Genomic DNA, 20902 nt, shown 5'->3' on the forward strand with positions numbered 1-20902 from the left:
ACCAAAGAGCGGGATAACAAGAGAATGAACAAACTGTTCATCAATAATCCATCTAAAGTGTATTCCCAGTTCAAAGGTGAACTGCAGAGGCCAATGTCTGAGCCTCCTCGATCTAGCACTTTAAGGTTCTGGAAGGACATCTGGGAGAAAGAGACTACTCATAACACCACTGCAAATCGGCTGAAGAGGCTTAAAGAGAACCATAAACACACTGTGGCTCAGCAAGGAATCACCATCAGCAAAGAAGACATCAAGTGCAGAGTGCAGCGTATGAAGAACTGACATGATTCAAGCTTTCTGGTTAAAGAAATTGACATCACTTCACACTAGAATGGCTAAGCAGATGGAATGCCTAATAAAACAAGGTGACTATCCAGAATAGCTGACCAAAGGACGAACTGTACTTCTGATAAAAGATCCAAAGCAGGGGCCGATTCCCAAAAACTATCGACCAATAACGTGCTTGCCCACCACTTGGAAACTGCTCTCAGGAATAGTTGCAGACACACTGGAAGAGCATATGAGTCACTATATGACCAGTGCCTAGAAAGGAATTGGGCGCAACACCCGAGGAGCTAAACATCAGTTACTGGTGGATCGGACAGTCTGTCAAGAAAGCAGGAGAAGGCAAACCAATCTTGCCATGGCTTGGATTGACTGCAAAAAGGCCTATGACTCAATTCCCCATAGTTGGATACTTGAGTGCCTCAGTATGTACAATGTTCACCATGCTCTTGCGGCATTCATCAAGATGTCAATGACCAAATGGAAGACGGAACTGGAGGCTAATGGCAAAAAGCTGGCGAGTGTACAAATTAAGCGGGGCATCTATCAAGGTGACTCCTTATCACCGCTGCTCTTCTGCATATGCCTAAACCCTCTAAGAAAAATGCTGGAGGAGACTCATTATGGGTACCAGTTCAAGAGTGGCACCAAGATAAACCACCTCTTCTACATGGATGACATCAAGCTGTACGCTAACTAACAAAGGGACATTGATTCGCTAATACACCTCACTCAGGTATACAGCAAGGACATCGGAATGACCTTCGGTATTGAAAAATGTGGAAGGCTAATTCTTAAGAAAGGCCATTCTATGCTCACAGATGACCTAAAAATGCCAAATGGTACTATCAGAGATATAGAAGAAGGGTACAAGTACTTGGGGATTATGCAAAGCAACATCAACCACAAAGCCGAGGTAGGTCACAAAGCCATTACCGAATACAAGAAACGCCTTCGGCAGGTCTTACGGAGCCAGCTCAATGCCAAGAACCAAATCATGGCAATAAATACCTACGCACTGCCAGTAATAAGATATCCAGCAGGCATAATAAAGTGGACTGAGGAAGCCATCAAAGAAACAGATATATCAACTCGTAAACTGCTGACCATGCATGGAGCACTCCACCCAAAATCTGATACTACTAGATTGTATCTTGATAGGAAAGATGGCGGTAGAGGACTCAAAATTGTACAGCAGACAGTGAAAGAGGAGGAGCATAGCATCAAAGCATATGCAGCCTCCATGGCTACCTCAGATAAGTTGCTAGCTGAATTTCAATCGGCTGCTCCTACACCGGACCTACGCCCGGATGATGAGGAAATTGACTGGCACACGAAACCTCTTCATGGTGCTTACCACTAACAAATATCTAAGGTTGGCGATCTTCACCAGACATATATGTGGCTGAACAAAGGAAACCTAACGGCCAATACAGAGTCGCTAATCATGGCAGCCCAGGATTAGCGACCATCCAACACATCATCAGTGGATGCAGGCAGCTAGCAGGGAACGCATACACTGAGCGGCATAATCATGTCGCAGGCATCGTTTATAGGAGTCTATGTGATGAGTATGGCCTTAATAAACCACAACACCGGTGGGAAGCTCCTGGTAAGGTGATTGAAAATGACCGCGCTAAGATCTTCTGGGACTTCTACATCCAAACTGACAAGCATGTCCTAGCAAACCAACCAGATATAGTGATGGTAGACAAGGAGAACAAGAGGGCTACTATAATAGATATAGCAGTACCCAATGACTACAATATAGCCAGCAAAGAAAAAGAAAAGGTAGAGAAATGTCTCCCTCTTGGAGAAGAAATTGAAAAATGCTGGATTGTAAGAACAACTGTAATCCCAGTAGTCATTGGGGCACTGGGCGCAATAACACCGGTGCATAACATGTGGCTTGCCCAAATACCAACAACAATCAACTCAGGTGAGTTGCAGAAATGTGCGCTAATGGGAACAGATAAGATCTTGAGGCGAGTGCTCAAACTCCCAGGTCTCTGGTAGGAGACCCAAATTAGAGCAGAATTTACCACCCATACGGGGTATCCGGGGTGAGGAAACAATTTTTTATATATATATATGTATCCAGTCAAACATGGATAACTCGAATTTCACGGGACCGAGCAAAAGTGTTCGAATTATCAGAGCGTTCAAGTTATCAGAGCACTGTCACAAGTCCATGTATTTTCTTATTTATTAGTAGATACATGTACATATACAAACTATAATATAAATCAAAAGCACAAATGGCTTGTTTCAAATTAAATGCTTCTAATGTAAAGTTTAAAACTTTTTCATCAAAAAGTATAGAGATTTTTTTATCACTTGAGATTGGTTTGTTGTTTGAGATGATGTATTGCCAGGCCGTTTTTCAGATTGACATTGGCAAAACTTGATCGTTGTTGAAATGCTCAAAAGAAAAGACATATTTTTCTTTTGAGTGTTTTACCCACGATCAATTTTGTTGATTTTTCTTGAAGTTTATGCAAAGATAACTTTACTTTGCCTGGGATTCGTTAAGAGCAACACTCAGAGGCAGTTCAATTAAAAGTTTTACGAGGTTTTACGGTACATTGTATATCACTCACGATTTTTGAATGGATACTTATTCAATGTACACACGTATTCTGTGTTTAGGTCAAACGATGAATAGTTTTTTTAGCTAAGACAACGTATACGTTTAATTACCACAATTTTTAAGACGTTTTAAACATTCAACATTCCGACGTTGATTGAACACGGAATCAACGTCGGAAAACTATTCGTCACGGGCTAGCACTCAAGGATTTTCGCCACGCACATACAAAACAACATGCTGTTTTTGTTTTGTATGTGCGTGGCAAAAATCCTTGCGCGCGTGACCCGTCTAGCCCGTGCTACTCATCGTATAGCAGTATAAATCAAATTTCACCAAACCTTTAGAAAAGTCGTTGACAGAAATATTTTGCCGATGGTGGTAATAACGACACTTATGAATTACGAAAATATGAGGTTTACCTCTATGGCTTTGAAAAAAGTGATTTTCTAAAGCGATAACAACCGTTTCGGTATCCGTTGGGCAAAAAAACAGTTCGAATTAACAGTGTTGAGTTTGAGTTATCTATAGCAATTTATCATTATGTGGGAACGGACCAAAGAAACCGTTCGAATTAACCATGTGTTCGAGCTATCCGTGGGCGAGTTATCCATGTTTGACTGTATGTATATATATATGTATATATATATATATATATATATATATATATATATATATATATATATATATATATATATATATATATATATATATATATATGGAGCGTCCAAAAAGGGAAGCCACAATAGAAGCTCTAGAATCTGCCAAACAGCGGCTAGTAGCACTCTCGGCACGACTGAAGCGGTACACCAAAGAGCGAGATAACAAGAGAATGAACAAACTGTTCATCAATAATCCATCTAGAGTGTATTCCCAGTTCAAAGGTGAACTGCAGAGGCCAATGTCTGAGCCTCCCCGATCTAGCACTTCAAAGTTCTGGAAGGACATCTGGGAGAAAGAGACCACTCATAACACCACTGCAAATTGGCTGAAGAGGCTTAAAGAGAACCAACAACACACTGTGGCTCAGCAAGGACTCACCATCAGCAAAGACGACATTAAGTGCAGAGTGCAGCGTATGAAAAACTGGGCAGCACCTGGCCATGACATGATTCAAGCCTTCTGGTTAAAGAAATTGACATCACTTCACACTAGAATGGCTAAGCAGATGGAATACCTAATAGAATAAGGTGACCATCCAGAATGGCTGACCAAAGGACGAACTGTGCTTCTGATAAAAGATCCAAAGCAGGGGCCGATTCCCAAAAACTATCGACCAATAACGTGCTTGCCCACCACTTGGAAACTGCTCTCAGGAATAGTTGCAGACAAACTGGAAGAGCACATGAGTCACTATATGACCAGTGCTCAGAAAGGAATTGGGCGCAACACCCGAGGAGCTAAACATCAGTTACTGGTGGATCGGACGGTCTGTCAAGACAGCAGGAGAAGGCAAACCAATCTTGCCATGGCTTGGATTGACTACAGAAAGGCCTATGACTCAATTCCCCATAGTTGGATACTTGAGTGCCTCAGTATGTACAATGTTCACCCTGCTCTTGTGGCATTCATCAAGATGTCAATGACCAAATGGAAGACGGAACTGGAGGCTAATGGCAAAAAGCTGGCGAGTGTACAAATTAAGCGAGGCATCTATCAAGGTGACTCCTTATCACCGCTGCTCTTCTGCATATGCCTAAACCCTCTAAGCAATATGCTGGAGGAGACTCAATATGGGTACCAGTTTAAGAGTGGCACCAAGATAAACCACCTCTTCTACATGGATGACATCAAGCTGTACGCTAACAAAGAAAGGGACATTGATTCGCTCATACACCTCACTCAGGTATACAGCAAGGACATCGGAATGACCTTCGGTATTGAGAAATGTGGAAGGCTAATTCTTAAGAAAGGCCATTCTATGCTCACAGATGGCCTAAGAATGCCAAATGGTACCATCAAAGATATAGAAGAAGGGTACAAGTACTTGGGGATTATGCAAAGCAACATCAACCACGAAGCCGAGGTACGTCACAAAGCCATTTCCGAATACAAGAAACGCCTTCGGCAGGTCTTACGGAGCCAGCTCAATGCCAAGAACCAAATCATGGCAATAAATACCTACGCACTGCCAGTAATAAGATATCCAGCAGGCATAATAAAGTGGACTGAGGAAGCCATCAAAGAAACAGATATAGCAACTCGTAAACTGCTGACCATGCATGGAGCACTCCACCCAAAATCTGATACTATTAGATTGTATCTTGATAGGAAAGATGGCGGTAGGGGACTCAAAAGTGTACAGCAGACAGTGAAAGAGGAGGAGCGAAGCATCAAAGCATATGCAGCCTCCATGGCCATCTCAGATAAGTTGCTAGCTGAATTTCAATCGGCTGCTCTCACAACGGACCTATGCCCTGATGATGAGGAAATTGACTGGCATACGAAACCTCTTCATGGTGCTTACCACCAACAAATATCTAAGGTTGGCGATCTTCACCAGACATATATGTGGCTGAACAAAGGAAACCTAACGGCCAATACAGAGTCGCTAATCATGGCAGCCCAGGAGCAAGTGCTCCCAACAAGGCAACTCCAAACGAAAATCTATCACACTAGAGACGATCCTAGATGCAGACTGTGCAAAGATGCACCTGAGACCATCCAACACATCATCAGTGGATGCAGACAGCTAGCAGGGAACGCATACACTGAGCGGCATAATCATGTCGCAGGTATTGTGTATAGAAGTCTATGTGATGAGTATGGCCTTAATAAACCACAACACTGGTGGGAAGCTCCTGGTAAGGTCAATGAAAATGACCGCGCTAAGATCCTCTGGGACTTCTACATCCAAACTGACAAGCATGTCCTAGCAAACCAACCAGATATAGTGGTGGTAGACAAGGAGAACAAGAGGGCTACTATAATAGATATAGCAGTACCCAATGACTACAATATAGCCAGCAAAGAAAAAAAGAAATTGAAAAATGCTGGAATGTAAGAACAACCGTAATCCCAGTAGTGATTGGGGCACTGGGCGCAATAACACCGGCGCATAAAATGTGGCTTGCCCAAATACCAACAACAATCAACTCAGGTGAGTTGCAGAAAAGTGCGCTATTGGGAACAGCTAAGATCTTGAGACGAGTGCTCAAACTCCCAGGTCTCTGGTAGGAGACCCGAGTTAGAGCAGAATTTACCACCCATACGGGGTATCCGGGGTGAGGAAACAATTTTTTTTTTTATATATAGCGGTGTGGCACTGCTAGCCTTTGTGCAAAGCTCATCCCTTTTGTGATTTGAGCACTCTGGTGCCAGCACATTGACTTTCTTAAAGTCTGTGAGGCAACCTGTTTGTTTCACGGCAGCAAGTCAACTCTCATTGGTAATGGGATTTGCGTCCCTTGCCTAAGCTCTGAGCTGCACTGATGAGGCTTCAATAGCCAGAACAGTACTGTCTGTAGCATGACTATATATATATACAGTCAAACATGGATAACTCGGCCACGGATAGCTCGAAAACATGGTTAATTCGAACAGTTTCTTTGGTCCGTTCACACGCAATGATAAATTGCTATAGATAACTCGAACTCAACACTGTTAATTCGAACTGTTTTTTTGCCCAACGGCTACCGAAACGGTTGTTATCGCTTTAGAAAATCACTTTATTCAAAGCCATAGAGGTAAACCTCATATTTTCGTAATTCATAAGCGTTGTTATTACCACCATCAGCAAAATAATTTTGTCAACGACTTTTCTAAAGGTTTGGTCAACTTTGATTTATACTGCTATACGATTAATAGCACGGGCTTGCCGGGTCACGCGCGCAAGGATATTCGCCAAGCACATCCAAAACAAAAACAGCATGTTGTTTTGTATGTGCGTGGCAAAAATCCTTGAGTGCGTAACCCGGCTAGCCCGTGACGAATAGCTTTCCGACGTTGATTCCGTGTTGAATCACTGTCGGAATGTTGAATGTTTAAAACATCTTAAAATTGTTTTTTATTAAACGTATACGTTGTCTTAGCTAAAAAAACTATTCATCGTTTGACCTAAACACAGAATACGTGTGTACATTCAACAAGTATCTATTCAAAAAGCGTGAGTGATATACAATGTACCGTTAAACCTCGTAAAACTTTTAATTGAGCTGCCTCGGAGTGTTGCTCTTAACGAATCCCAGGTAAAGTAAGAGATTTTTCTTTGGTAACTTTTTCTTGAAGTTGCATAAACTTCAAGAAAAGTCGGCAAAATTGATCGTGGGTAAAACGCTCAAAAGAAAAAGATGTCTTTTCTTTTGAGCATTTCAACAACGATCAAGTTTTGCCAATATCAATCTAAAAAAAACGTCCTGGCAATAACATCACCTCAAACAACAAACCAATCTCAAGTGATAGAAAAATCTCTATACTTTTTGATAAAAACGTTTTAAACTTTACATTAGAAGTATTTAATTTGAAACAAGCCATTTGTGCTTTTGATTTATATTATAGTTTGCATATGTACATGTATCTACTAATAAATAAGTAAATACATGGACTTGTGACAGTGCTCTGATAACTTGAACGCTTTGATAATTCGAACACTTTTGCTCGGTCCCGTGAAGTTCGAGTTATCCATGTTTGACTGTATGTATATATACAAATATAAATATATATATATATGTATTTATATATATATTTATATACACTTTATTATTCTCAGTAGTACAATTTTTGCATTTATCTTTTATTTTAATTCTTTTGAGGTCTTATTGCCAAAATTTAACACTTTATTTTAACCATAATCAATTCTATTTTACTGGTGGTGGCTATCTGTTTACTTTCTACTAACACCTTTCGTGGTGGGTTAAAACAGGCTGGTTTTTAGACATTACTTTAGACAAATAAACAGTCTTATAATGCAAAGGAAGATCAGAAAATAAGCTATTCAGCGGCGCAAAAGACATTAAAATCAGACTACTGTCCACCGAGATACAAACTTTTTGAGATTGCCCATTATAACTCTATATATTAGTAACTCATGGATTTCCAGTTGTGTACTTGTTAGAAGCCAAAAGCTTACCTACTGTATATTGCCTGTTTGAGGATTAACCCTTTGACAGGGGAAACGACCAGAATGTCGTTTACCGGTTGCGTGGGGAAACGACATTTATGTCTATTTCGGTAGACGTTTATAAAGCTGTCGTCTAGTAGCGTTAAACAAAGGATATGAACACTAGTAAGTTTTAAATATTATCAACAAGATATCAGTCGATGATTTACAATATGAAACGATTATCTGAGAGGCGTTGCTTTGTGCTAAAAGCTAAACAAATCGCGATTCCTTGGAAAAAATTAAAAGTTGGAAAAACCAATCAACATCGGCTCGACTTTCAAAACGGTAAAATAAAAGATTATTTTATCCTGCGATCGTTAGTGATTTTTTGTCTGATCAGAATAAAATTAATTCAAATGATAGAAGTGATGTAAACTTTTTTGGACTTTTAATATACTTGGAATATTCAGAGAAAACGATCGTTATGGTGGCTCGCACGGCTACGTTATAGCGTTTGACTCTACCGAAAAGGATGCTTCCAAGCATTTCATACAGGGACAATTGCACATGGTTGTAATTTTTTTTGAGTAGTAGATATGTGAATGAATGTATATGTACAAAAAATTTTGTTCATTGAACTAAATTTAAGTTTTGAGCTATGCATGTTCATAAAATATCGATTTTTTTGAATTTTCGAAAATAAATTACACGAGTCTCGGTTGTTTTTGGGGGGGCTTATGCCCAGTCAAAGGGTTAACTGTATCTCAATTTGAGCATTCTCCTGATTAGCTGCTTTCAGAAACACTGGATTCTGATTAGTCAATACCGCATCTGTTTTTTGTTTTCTCATTTGCTATCGTGGGATAATGCAGTCCAGCCAGTCAAAGTAAAACGAAACATATATAAGCAACTGCTTTGGTATAATAGAATCGAAATATGTGTGAGCCTCATACAATTCTCAGCGCTCTCTCGGCTCTCTCTCTCTCGGCTCTCTCTCTCTGCTCTCTCTCTCTCGGCTCTCTCCCTCTTGGCTCTCTCTCTCTCAGCTCACTCTCTCTCAGCTCACTCTCTCTCTCGGTTCTCTCTCTCGGCTCTCTCTCTCTCTCGGCTCTCTCTCTCTCGGCTCTCTCTCTCTCGGCTCTCTCTCTCGGCTCTCTCTCTCTCGGCTCTCTCTCTCTCTGCTCTCTCTCTCTCGGCTCTCTCCCTCTTGGCTCTCTCTCTCTCAGCTCACTCTCTCTCAGCTCACTCTCTCTCTCGGTTCTCTCTCTCGGCTCTCTCTCTCTCTCGGCTCTCTCTCTCGGCTCTCTCTCTCTCTCGGCTCTCTCTCTCTCTCGGCTCTCTCTCGGCTCCCTCTCTCTCGGCTCTCTCTCTCTCTATCTCTCGGCTCTCTCTCTCTCGGTTCTCTCTCTCTCTCAGCTCCCTCTCTCCCTCGGCTATCTCTCTCTCTCCCTCGGCTATCTCTCTCTCTCTCTCGGCTCTCTCTCTCGGCTCTCTCTCTCGGCTCTCTCTCTCCGCTCTCTCTCTCGGCTCTCTCTCTCTCGGCTCTCTCTTTCGGCTCTCTCTCCATCGGCTCTCTCTCCTTCTCTCTCTCTCGGCTCCCTCTCGGCTCTCTCTCTCGGCTCCCTCTCGGCTCTCTCTTTCGGCTCTCTCTCTCGGCTCTCTCTCCTTCTCTCTCTCTCGGCTCCCTCTCGGCTCTCTCTCTCTCGGCTCTCTCTCCCTCGGCTCTCTCTCCTTCTCTCTCTCTCGGCTCCCTCTCGGCTCTCTCTCTCTCGGCTCTCTCCCTCTTGGCTCTCTCTCTCTCAGCTCACTCTCTCTCAGCTCACTCTCTCTCTCGGTTCTCTCTCTCGGCTCTCTCTCTCTCTCGGCTCTCTCTCTCGGCTCTCTCTCTCTCGGCTCTCTCTCTCTCTCGGCTCTCTCTCTCTCGGCTCTCTCTCTCTCGGCTCTCTCTCTATCTCTCGGCTCTCTCTCGGTTCTCTCTCTCTCAGCTCCCTCTCTCCCTCGGCTATCTCTCTCTCTCTCCCTCGGCTATCTCTCTCTCTCTCTCTCGGCTCCCTCTCGGCTCTCTCTCTCGGCTCTCTCTCTCGGCTCTCTCTCTCCGCTCTCTCTCTCGGCTCTCTCGGCTCTCTCGGCTCTCTCTTTCGGCTCTCTCTCCCTCGGCTCTCTCTCCTTCTCTCTCTCTCGGCTCCCTCTCGGCTCTCTCTCTCTCGGCTCCCTCTCGGCTCTCTCTTTCGGCTCTCTCTCTCGGCTCTCTCTCCTTCTCTCTCTCTCTCGGCTCCCTCTCGGCTCTCTCTCGGCTCTCTCTTTTGGCTCTCTCTCCCTCGGCTCTCTCTCCTTCTCTCTCTCTCGGCTCTCTCTTTCGGCTCTCTCTCTCGGCTCTCTCCTTCTCTCTCTCTCGGCTCCCTCTCGGCTCTCTCTCTCGGCTCCCTCTCGGCTCTCTCTTTCGGCTCTCTCTCTCGGCTCTCTCTCCTTCTCTCTCTCTCGGCTCCCTCTCGGCTCTCTCTCGGCTCTCTCTTTCGGCTCTCTCTCCCTCGGCTCTCTCTCCTTCTCTCTCTCTCGGCTCTCTCTTTCGGCTCTCTCTCTCGGCTCTCTCTCCTTCTCTCTCTCTCGGCTCCCTCTCGGCTCTCTCTCCTTCTCTCTCTCTCTCTCTCTCTCTCTCTCTCTCCTTCTCTCCTTCTCTCGGCTCTCTCCTTCTCTCCTTCTCTCGGCTCTCTCGGCTCTCTCGGCTCTCTCGGCTCTCTCGGCTCTCTCGGCTCTCTCGGCTCTCTCGGCTCTCTCGGCTCTCTCGGCTCTCTCGGCTCTCTCGGCTCTCTCGGCTCTCTCGGCTCTCTCGGCTCTCTCGGCTCTCTCGGCTCTCTCGGCTCTCTCGGCTCTCTCGGCTCTCTCGGCTCTCTCGGCTCTCTCGGCTCTCTCGGCTCTCTCGGCTCTCTCGGCTCTCTCGGCTCTCTCGGCTCTCTCGGCTCTCTCGGCTCTCTCGGCTCTCTCGGCTCTCTCGGCTCTCTCGGCTCTCTCGGCTCTCTCGGCTCTCTCGGCTCTCTCGGCTCTCTCGGCTCTCTCGGCTCTCTCGGCTCTCTCGGCTCTCTCGGCTCTCTCGGCTCTCTCGGCTCTCTCGGCTCTCTCGGCTCTCTCGGCTCTCTCGGCTCTCTCGGCTCTCTCGGCTCTCTCTCTCTCTCGGCTCTCTTTCTCGGCTCTCTCTCTCTCTCGGCTCTCTCTCTCTCGGCTCTCTCTCTCTCTATCTCTCGGCTCTCTCTCTCTCGGTTCTCTCTCTCTCAGCTCCCTCTCTCCCTCGGCTATCTCTCTCTCTCCCTCGGCTATCTCTCTCTCTCTCTCGGCTCTCTCTCTCGGCTCTCTCTCTCGGCTCTCTCTCTCCGCTCTCTCTCTCGGCTCTCTCTCTCTCGGCTCTCTCTTTCGGCTCTCTCTCCATCGGCTCTCTCTCCTTCTCTCTCTCTCGGCTCCCTCTCGGCTCTCTCTCTCGGCTCCCTCTCGGCTCTCTTTTTCGGCTCTCTCTCTCGGCTCTCTCTCCTTCTCTCTCTCTCGGCTCCCTCTCGGCTCTCTCTCTCTCGGCTCTCTCTCCCTCGGCTCTCTCTCCTTCTCTCTCTCTCGGCTCCCTCTCGGCTCTCTCTCTCTCGGCTCTCTCCCTCTTGGCTCTCTCTCTCTCAGCTCACTCTCTCTCAGCTCACTCTCTCTCTCGGTTCTCTCTCTCGGCTCTCTCTCTCTCGGCTCTCTCTCTCGGCTCTCTCTCTCTCGGCTCTCTCTCTCTCTCGGCTCTCTCTCTCTCGGCTCTCTCTCTCTCGGCTCTCTCTCTATCTCTCGGCTCTTTCTCGGTTCTCTCTCTCTCAGCTCCCTCTCTCCCTCGGCTATCTCTCTCTCTCCCTCGGCTATCTCTCTCTCTCTCTCTCGGCTCCCTCTCGGCTCTCTCTCTCGGCTCTTTCTCTCGGCTCTCTCTCTCCGCTCTCTCTCTCTCTCGGCTCTCTCGGCTCTCTCGGCTCTCTCTTTCGGCTCTCTCTCCCTCGGCTCTCTCTCCTTCTCTCTCTCTCGGCTCCCTCTCGGCTCTCTCTCTCTCGGCTCCCTCTCGGCTCTCTCTTTCGGCTCTCTCTCTCGGCTCTCTCTCCTTCTCTCTCTCTCTCGGCTCCCTCTCGGCTCTCTCTCGGCTCTCTCTTTCGGCTCTCTCTCCCTCGGCTCTCTCTCCTTCTCTCTCTCTCGGCTCTCTCTTTCGGCTCTCTCTCTCAGCTCTCTCCTTCTCTCTCTCTCGGCTCCCTCTCGGCTCTCTCTCTCTCGGCTCCCTCTCGGCTCTCTCTTTCGGCTCTCTCTCTCGGCTCTCTCTCCTTCTCTCTCTCTCGGCTCCCTCTCGGCTCTCTCTCGGCTCTCTCTTTCGGCTCTCTCTCCCTCGGCTCTCTCTCCTTCTCTCTCTCTCGGCTCTCTCTTTCGGCTCTCTCTCTCGGCTCTCTCTCCTTCTCTCTCTCTCGGCTCCCTCTCGGCTCTCTCTCCTTCTCTCTCTCTCTCTCTCTCTCTATCCTTCTCTCCTTCTCTCGGCTCTCTCCTTCTCTCCTTCTCTCGGCTCTCTCGGCTCTCTCGGCTCTCTCGGCTCTCTCGGCTCTCTCGGCTCTCTCGGCTCTCTCGGCTCTCTCGGCTCTCTCGGCTCTCTCGGCTCTCTCGGCTCTCTCGGCTCTCTCGGCTCTCTCGGCTCTCTCGGCTCTCTCGGCTCTCTCGGCTCTCTCGGCTCTCTCGGCTCTCTCGGCTCTCTCGGCTCTCTCGGCTCTCTCGGCTCTCTCGGCTCTCTCGGCTCTCTCGGCTCTCTCGGCTCTCTCGGCTCTCTCGGCTCTCTCGGCTCTCTCGGCTCTCTCGGCTCTCTCGGCTCTCTCGGCTCTCTCGGCTCTCTCGGCTCTCTCGGCTCTCTCGGCTCTCTCGGCTCTCTCGGCTCTCTCGGCTCTCTCGGCTCTCTCGGCTCTCTCGGCTCTCTCGGCTCTCTCGGCTCTCTCGGCTCTCTCGGCTCTCTCGGCTCTCTCGGCTCTCTCGGCTCTCTCGGCTCTCTCGGCTCTCTCGGCTCTCTCGGCTCTCTCGGCTCTCTCGGCTCTCTCGGCTCTCTCGGCTCTCTCGGCTCTCTCGGCTCTCTCGGCTCTCTCGGCTCTCTCGGCTCTCTCGGCTCTCTCGGCTCTCTCGGCTCTCTCGGCTCTCTCGGCTCTCTCGGCTCTCTCGGCTCTCTCGGCTCTCTCGGCTCTCTCGGCTCTCTCGGCTCTCTCGGCTCTCTCGGCTCTCTCGGCTCTCTCGGCTCTCTCGGCTCTCTCGGCTCTCTCGGCTCTCTCGGCTCTCTCGGCTCTCTCGGCTCTCTCGGCTCTCTCGGCTCTCTCGGCTCTCTCGGCTCTCTCGGCTCTCTCGGCTCTCTCGGCTCTCTCGGCTCTCTCCGCTCTCTCCGCTCTCTCCGCTCTCTCCGCTCTCTCCGCTCTCTCCGCTCTCTCCGCTCTCTCCGCTCTCTCCGCTCTCTCCGCTCTCTCCGCTCTCTCCGCTCTCTCCGCTCTCTCCGCTCTCTCCGCTCTCTCCGCTCTCTCCGCTCTCTCCGCTCTCTCCGCTCTCTCCGCTCTCTCCGCTCTCTCCGCTCTCTCCGCTCTCTCCGCTCTCTCCGCTCTCTCCGCTCTCTCCGCTCTCTCGGCTCTCTCCGCTCTCTCCGCTCTCTCGGCTCTCTCGGCTCTCTCGGCTCTCTCGGCTCTCTCGGCTCTCTCGGCTCTCTCGGCTCTCTCGGCTCTCTCGGCTCTCTCGGCTCTCTCGGCTCTCTCGGCTCTCTCGGCTCTCTCGGCTCTCTCGGCTCTCTCGGCTCTCTCGGCTCTCTCCGCTCTCTCCGCTCTCTCCGCTCTCTCCGCTCTCTCCGCTCTCTCCGCTCTCTCCGCTCTCTCCGCTCTCTCCGCTCTCTCCGCTCTCTCCGCTCTCTCCGCTCTCTCCGCTCTCTCCGCTCTCTCCGCTCTCTCCGCTCTCTCCGCTCTCTCCGCTCTCTCCGCTCTCTCCGCTCTCTCCGCTCTCTCCGCTCTCTCCGCTCTCTCGGCTCTCTCGGCTCTCTCGGCTCTCTCGGCTCTCTCGGCTCTCTCGGCTCTCTCGGCTCTCTCGGCTCTCTCGGCTCTCTCGGCTCTCTCGGCTCTCTCGGCTCTCTCGGCTCTCTCGGCTCTCTCGGCTCTCTCGGCTCTCTCGGCTCTCTCGGCTCTCTCGGCTCTCTCGGCTCTCTCGGCTCTCTCGGCTCTCTCGGCTCTCTCGGCTCTCTCGGCTCTCTCGGCTCTCTCGGCTCTCTCGGCTCTCTCGGCTCTCTCGGCTCTCTCGGCTCTCTCGGCTCTCTCGGCTCTCTCGGCTCTCTCGGCTCTCTCGGCTCTCTCGGCTCTCTCGGCTCTCTCGGCTCTCTCGGCTCTCTCGGCTCTCTCGGCTCTCTCGGCTCTCTCGGCTCTCTCGGCTCTCTCGGCTCTCTCGGCTCTCTCGGCTCTCTCGGCTCTCTCGGCTCTCTCGGCTCTCTCGGCTCTCTCGGCTCTCTCGGCTCTCTCGGCTCTCTCGGCTCTCTCGGCTCTCTCGGCTCTCTCGGCTCTCTCGGCTCTCTCGGCTCTCTCGGCTCTCTCGGCTCTCTCTCGGCTCTCTCTCGGCTCTCTCGGCTCTCTCTCGGCTCTCTCTCTCTCTCTCTCTCTCTCTCTCTCTCTCTCTCTCTCTCTCTCTCTCTCTACTTAGCAGGTTGGATTGAATTGGCTTTGCCTGACTCTAAGAACATGATCTAGAGTTGGACCAAACATTGACTCTAAATTGTGTATAGGACTATGTTAGTTAAATTACTAGCCAGATCTTGGCTTTCCTCTTGCAAAATAAATAGCATGGTGAGCAGTGGACAGATTCTCTCCCTCATCACCAAGCTAGTTTTATCGAGCCCTCGGCCGGCACGCCTACCTAAATAATTGCCAAAGTGTGACTGAAAGGCCCATTTGCTATGGAACTTACTGCTAGAACGTGGCTAGAGTAGCCCATCTGGTAGCAAGTATAGTGGGCAGAATATAGCCCCTTGATTGTAGGCAAAATTCTGGCAGGACTGGATTGGTCTACCAGAATACTGTGGTTAAGTGAGCAAGACACAGAGTTAACAATTTAGATTTAGACCAAGAATCTGCTCAGGTTCCTACAGATATACTCTACCTGTTGTAAAAAGAGCTCGTAATCCATAACAGGACAGTTGCTGTTTAACAGAAAAGAATAAGATATACTCACCATCTTGAATAGACTCTCTACATCTCTGTGACACGCGTGCTTGTAGAATGTGGCTACTAAAACTCTGATAAACCAAGATCCATGAGTAGCGGATCTAATTGATTGGTATCCTGTAATATAAATATAAAATGAGCAAAATAGGCATCTTACTCAGACATAATTTAAATGTGATACTACATGTATGTTCAGAGAAACAAACAAATTGTTTTGTTGTATGATAGAGTGTTGTTGTGCTACAATAAACAGTAGTATTTTAGATAGCAGTCTGCAAAAAAACCAAAATGCGAGGCAACTCCTTTTAAACGCTGTGTACAGATTAGGAGTTCATAGAAGGTATTTGAGCAGCAACTAGTTTTTGAGTATGATAAAAACACTCCAAAACAAAAATGTTGTCTGAAAAAGTAGATTGAATGATAAAGTTATCAATAAATCGAGTTTCACTAACTCATTTCTGTATAATTAACAGATAATAGATATGCTAGCTGGTACTAACCTTCACAGCCAGATCTCATTATAAAGAAGTCATCCACATTAAGTACAAAACGACGATCAGAAGCAGATCCATCATCACCAAGCCTAAAAAATGGAAGAGTTTCTGTGGTTTCCTCAACAGCCGACACTGCCAGAATGGAGGTACAGGCCAGTTGCTGTTCATGTAACACTGCGGCATTTGGAATGTGACTAATCTCCGAATTAGAAAGTTCTTTCAAGTTACCAAAGTCAATCCGTCCTAGAACAAGTATGCAAGAGCAGCTGGTGAATACAAACATGCTGAACAACATAATATATTAGGCAACGTGTATCTAGGACATACTTTGGATCTTTTTAATTTTTTCTGTAAACGTTATAGAAATAAGAAGAATCTGCAAACGGAAAATTTTTAAAAGTTTTTTTTGCTGAATAGTTTTCTCATAGTTGACCAAATAAATACTTAGACTGCTATATGTACCGAATGACAGTGAGGATAAGTTCTTACCCTGCAAGGCTAATAAGGAAGTGCTAGCCGCCAAACATACAAACAAATACAGTAGATAGTCTAGTTGACCTTATGATTGTTAAAGGTTTACTGGCAACAAAATTCACATTGCAGTTATTTGGTATCAAAATGTTTACCATGTGTTACTCTGCAGTGTTGTAAGTAAAAAATGCCTGTATAAATGTGATTAAAAGCTTTTAAAAGCTCAAAAACGAACGATTAATCGCAGGCATTACAAAAGTGCCACAGGCTAGAGTCCTTTTATTTCTCTGACATAGTAAATCTATTTGGTTATTGTTTTAACACGCCATGATCTCACATGAATTGAAAGACCCAACAAAGGCTCAACATAAAACTTCTCGTAACACTAGTTTATGACAAACACTTTAAGTCTTACCGAAGAGCCCTTACCGAATATAGATGCTCTCTAGTTTACAATTTTGTCTCAGCTTGTATAATCGTCTAGTCGTAACCTGCCAAACTTTCAAACCTTGCCAAACAGCGCGAATAATTCTTGCAGCGTTTTTTGCTATCACAGGCGACCAACAGGCTTGACATTTTGATCAGATGATGATATGCATTCATTCAAGCTAAGGTTATAAAAATAAACAAGCTTTCACGGTAAGTTTTGAGATATGAATGCTCAAAGTGACAGCTTTACAAAGATGAAAAAATTGCGTAAGGCCAATATACAATATTTCATTGAATGCGTGAAGTGTATTTGTGAAAATATGGCGATGAAGGCGGATGCTTGAAAGTGTAAACAGAAGCCATCTTGTTCAACTACGTCCCTTTCAGCCGTTTTGGACACAGATTCTAATCTACTGCAGTTTTGTGATGGCGGCGGTTATCTGTTCGTTTTTGAGTTTTTAAGAGCTATTAATCATGTTTCCACATAATTTGCACGTACAACACAGCAGAGTAAGACATGGTAAATCTTTTGATACGAAAAAACTGTATTGTGAATTTTGGTGCAAGTAAACCTCCAAGTGTAAATTGTCTATGAATAGGAGAAAGGCACTGCAAAAGTGTTTTAAAGTGATAAAATATGTCAGCAAGTGCCCACTTTTTTTGAATCTGTTGAAGCTTGACGACTGGCATTAAATGCAAGATGTATTTTGTTAACTATACTTTAAGATGCCGAATTAACCAATGTCAGAGTGTATAATATACCATAAGCTTTATTAAATTTAGTTAGAAGGTGCAGTAATATATGAAATGCTTTGTTCAATAAAAAAACATTTATCATGACATAATTAAGGAATATACAACTTCTTGTCAAAGAAGGTTTGTGAATTTGATGTTTCAAACAAACAGCTTCCTTAAAATACCAGCAAAGTTTCTATAAAATAACTTTTCTAAAGTTTTGCATTTGTTTCGAAATTCAACGCAATCTAGCTAAAGGCTAATTCAATAGCCAAAGCTTAGACTGAGGGGGTATTGCTCTTCAGCATGCATTTGCATATACATGTATATATTTATAATGATAGCAGATGGCAAAAAATGAAACCAAATTGCGTTTTAGATAGACAATAACATACATAAATATATTAACCATTATCCACTAATTGGGATAAGCCAAAGAAAGACTTATAAAACCTGATTGGATAAAACTTATTTACAACCATATCGAATATGCAAAATTATGTTTATTTGAATAGTTGTTCGTATGGATGTATCGATAATATGAATATTGCAAAGGTTCTATGTAGTACCTTTATTGCTCTACAAGTACAAGATTCGGTGCACGAGTTTAAACATAGATTTGTATACTTCGTTTTTGTAAAATGATTACAATAGAAAGCATGCAACATGTAATGAACAGGCACAGAACAACTCTGCCTTCTGCTCAGGGAGCGTGCTCTACATAGTGCTCTACACACGTGGCTTGGCTCTGCTGGATGGAGTCTGGCCTAGTGTGACTCGAACATTCCATCATTCCCTCCCCTCCATTGGTGCTACATTATCCAACTAATGTTTTGTGGGAGAATCTACTGGACCAGAGCCTCCTGTTGGTGGGTGCCACAGTGCAGGCGCTCTACTCCTTTTTTCGCAGAGCTGATGGTGGCCACTCAACAGAATTCATCCAAACCTTCAGTTAAGATTTTCTCCAATAGTACCTCCGAGCCCACATACTTATTTTTCCAGAACGATTGACTAGGAGTGGTTCATGTTAGCTTCATTCACCGTCTCTTCTTTTCCTCTTTTTTATAGGCTATGATATTTGCAGGCTTTGGTCCACTTAGCACTTCTTGAGCTTTTTCCAAGCTTTATGTGACTGAAGTCAATAGTTGTAGCAGAGAGGTCTGGCAGGAGTTGTCTATGTTTTTCAGTGAACTGACAGCGTCTAGAATGAGCAAGTGCTTTAATAGGAAGGCCTTCTTGGTAGTGACTGTGAGAGCGTTTGTAATGCTTTTCCTTGCAATCTCTGGACCAGTTTCTGGCGACTCTACTGAATAGCATATTCCATATCCGTACCGATCCAGCCTCCTAGTGGCTGGGGTCAGCCTAGAGTTGTTCCTGATCGGTTTCGATGAGGCTATTTCAGTTGATACGTTTCCGGGTTAAGCTGGAGATGTCACTGGCTATGCCGGAGCCATTTTGGGTCTGACTCGCTCTTCTGCCGAGCTCGTTTATTGACTACTTTCTATTTTCGGCCCGGCTATTTTTTTCGCAGGATTGTCTTCAGCTCACGGTTTCTTGCAACTTCCAAGAGCAGTTTCTTCCAGTCAGTGGGTTGTAGCATTGGCAAGGGCTCGCCGAGCCTCCACTGGATTCATTCCTGGCTTGTCTGATCTGACCCCCTTCATGTTGGAGACCCTTTTCAGCTAAAAAGTGGCTGGAGCCTGTCCTAACTCTTCTATGCAGGCGTGGTCAAGCTTAAGACTTGACTCATTTCATATCAATGACTGCCCATACTTCTCCCCCGAGTACTTGTGATTGCCCCAAGCCTTGAGGACCTGGTACAGGCTTACAAACTGTGCTTGCAACATGGGGATTTTTCCTATTGCCTGGGCTTGTTTGTGAGCCATACCTAGGCCCAGGTGTGTATAGGGGAGGTGCCTTATTGTATTTTTGCCGGATTTACATATGGGTTTGCAGCAGGGCTTTGAGTACTGTTTCCAGTATCACTTGTGCTCTTAGTGCGTGTACATGAGTTGGAATAAACTTGGTGGGCGAGACATGGTTTTCCAGCTTGTCTGGCAACCTTGCATTGTGCCTCAGCATCGGAATATTTGCTGTTTTTCTAGTTGCTCAGTGGGGGAAGTTCGGTACGCTCTCATTAGATGGGGAAGTAGCATATCCCATTCATTTGGTCTGCGAGCTAGCAGCAGTGCTCGTTGGGAGTCTTCTAGTCCACGGTTATTCATTTTCCTGTTCTTTTTGCTTGAATGGAGTACTGGGTAGTGGGAGTATTCTTCTAATTCCAGAGTTGGCATAGTTTGACCATCAGCTGGCTTTTAAACTTTTCCCATGGTTTGTGTGGATCTGCTCTGGCAACCCCAATTAACAAATACCCGCTTATCCAAGGTGTTTGCTACCATTGGTGCTGTCGCGTCGAGCAGCACTAGCACGTTTCGCATCTCAGTAAAGTGATTTGTGAAAACAAGTACCCAATTGTTTCCTCTCAGCGGGGTAGAGAATAGGCCGACTAGATCGATGGTTACCTTATACCAAGGCCTACCAGCATACAGCTTCTGGTTTCTTTTGACTATCCTGGTTCCAATGTTCTTTGCGGTCTGGCACACCTCACAACTCTTTACTAGCCATCTGACAGTAAAGGTCAGGCGCGGTCAATACCAGGTTAACTGGATGCAGCTCATTGTTTTATAAACCCCATAGTGGGCCAGGGCGTGTGTTCTCATGGCTGGCTGATAGATGGCACATCATCTGGTATGGTTCTGAGCGGCCACCCCTGCAACACTACACATGTGCCAATTCAACACACCATCCTGTCGATTGTGAAGAAAACCTTGCAGGCGGTTCAGCACGTCCAGCTCACTGCTTCCTGCTTCAAGGTGTTTGGCTACAATTTGTTTCTTGTAGTGAAAGCCTGGTACCTGATGGCCACTGGCCCATTTCCAGTGATCTGTCGTTTTTCAAATTTGCCAATTCGGCTCAGCTCTTCATATGTCATCGGCGCTGTCATAGGTGTTGGGCTTCCTTGTGTCTCAAATTAGAACAGGGCAAAGAGTCAGGCAGCTCTCCAGAACCGTCGTTAGTGCTCAGATTAAACCCCACCATGGTTGGGGCTGAAGTCCCGTTCGACTTACCGACTGACGTTACAGGGTACGCAATGTTGCCCAGGTTCGATCCTGCTTTGTCAAAGAGGAGAGTCCTGTTTACGCAACTGGTCGGTACCCGCGTGGCTTGCAGCCTCTGTTCTTCAGCCAATTCCTTCCTTGAAAGGCCCACGGCTCTCTGTTCAATGCTCGCGCATGGCTGGCAGTCCTTGCAAGTTTGCCTACTTAGGATGTCTGCATTGCCATGCTTAGGCCTGACATGTACTCTTCCAAGATCTTGAGCTATCGAGCTACTTGTTTCAAGGGTTCCTTCTTTCGGCATAGCTATCAGAGATAGGCGTGGTCAGTTCAGAGGAAGAGTGCCTGGCTAAACAGGTAGGGCCGGAAGTGTTTTACAGCCTTGAGGACTGCTAGCAGTTCCCGTCTGATGACGCAGTAATTGCGCTCTGAAATGGTTAGAGTCTTGCTGTAGAATGTCATGACTCTTTCTTGACCCTTTAGCACTTGATACCTCACGGCTCCTACCCCGTGTCCACTTGCGACAGTAT

General features: G+C 46.7%; 1 pseudogene; it reads right to left on the bottom strand.

Annotated features, from left to right (window-relative positions):
- Window positions 1–10848: 10848 nt before the first annotated feature.
- LOC137398068 (dentin sialophosphoprotein-like) lies at window positions 10849–20676 on the bottom strand (annotated as a pseudogene).
- Window positions 20677–20902: the final 226 nt, after the last annotated feature.

Source organism: Watersipora subatra, chromosome 6 (genome assembly GCF_963576615.1).
Source record: "Watersipora subatra chromosome 6, tzWatSuba1.1, whole genome shotgun sequence".
Classification (NCBI taxonomy): domain Eukaryota; kingdom Metazoa; phylum Bryozoa; class Gymnolaemata; order Cheilostomatida; family Watersiporidae; genus Watersipora; species Watersipora subatra.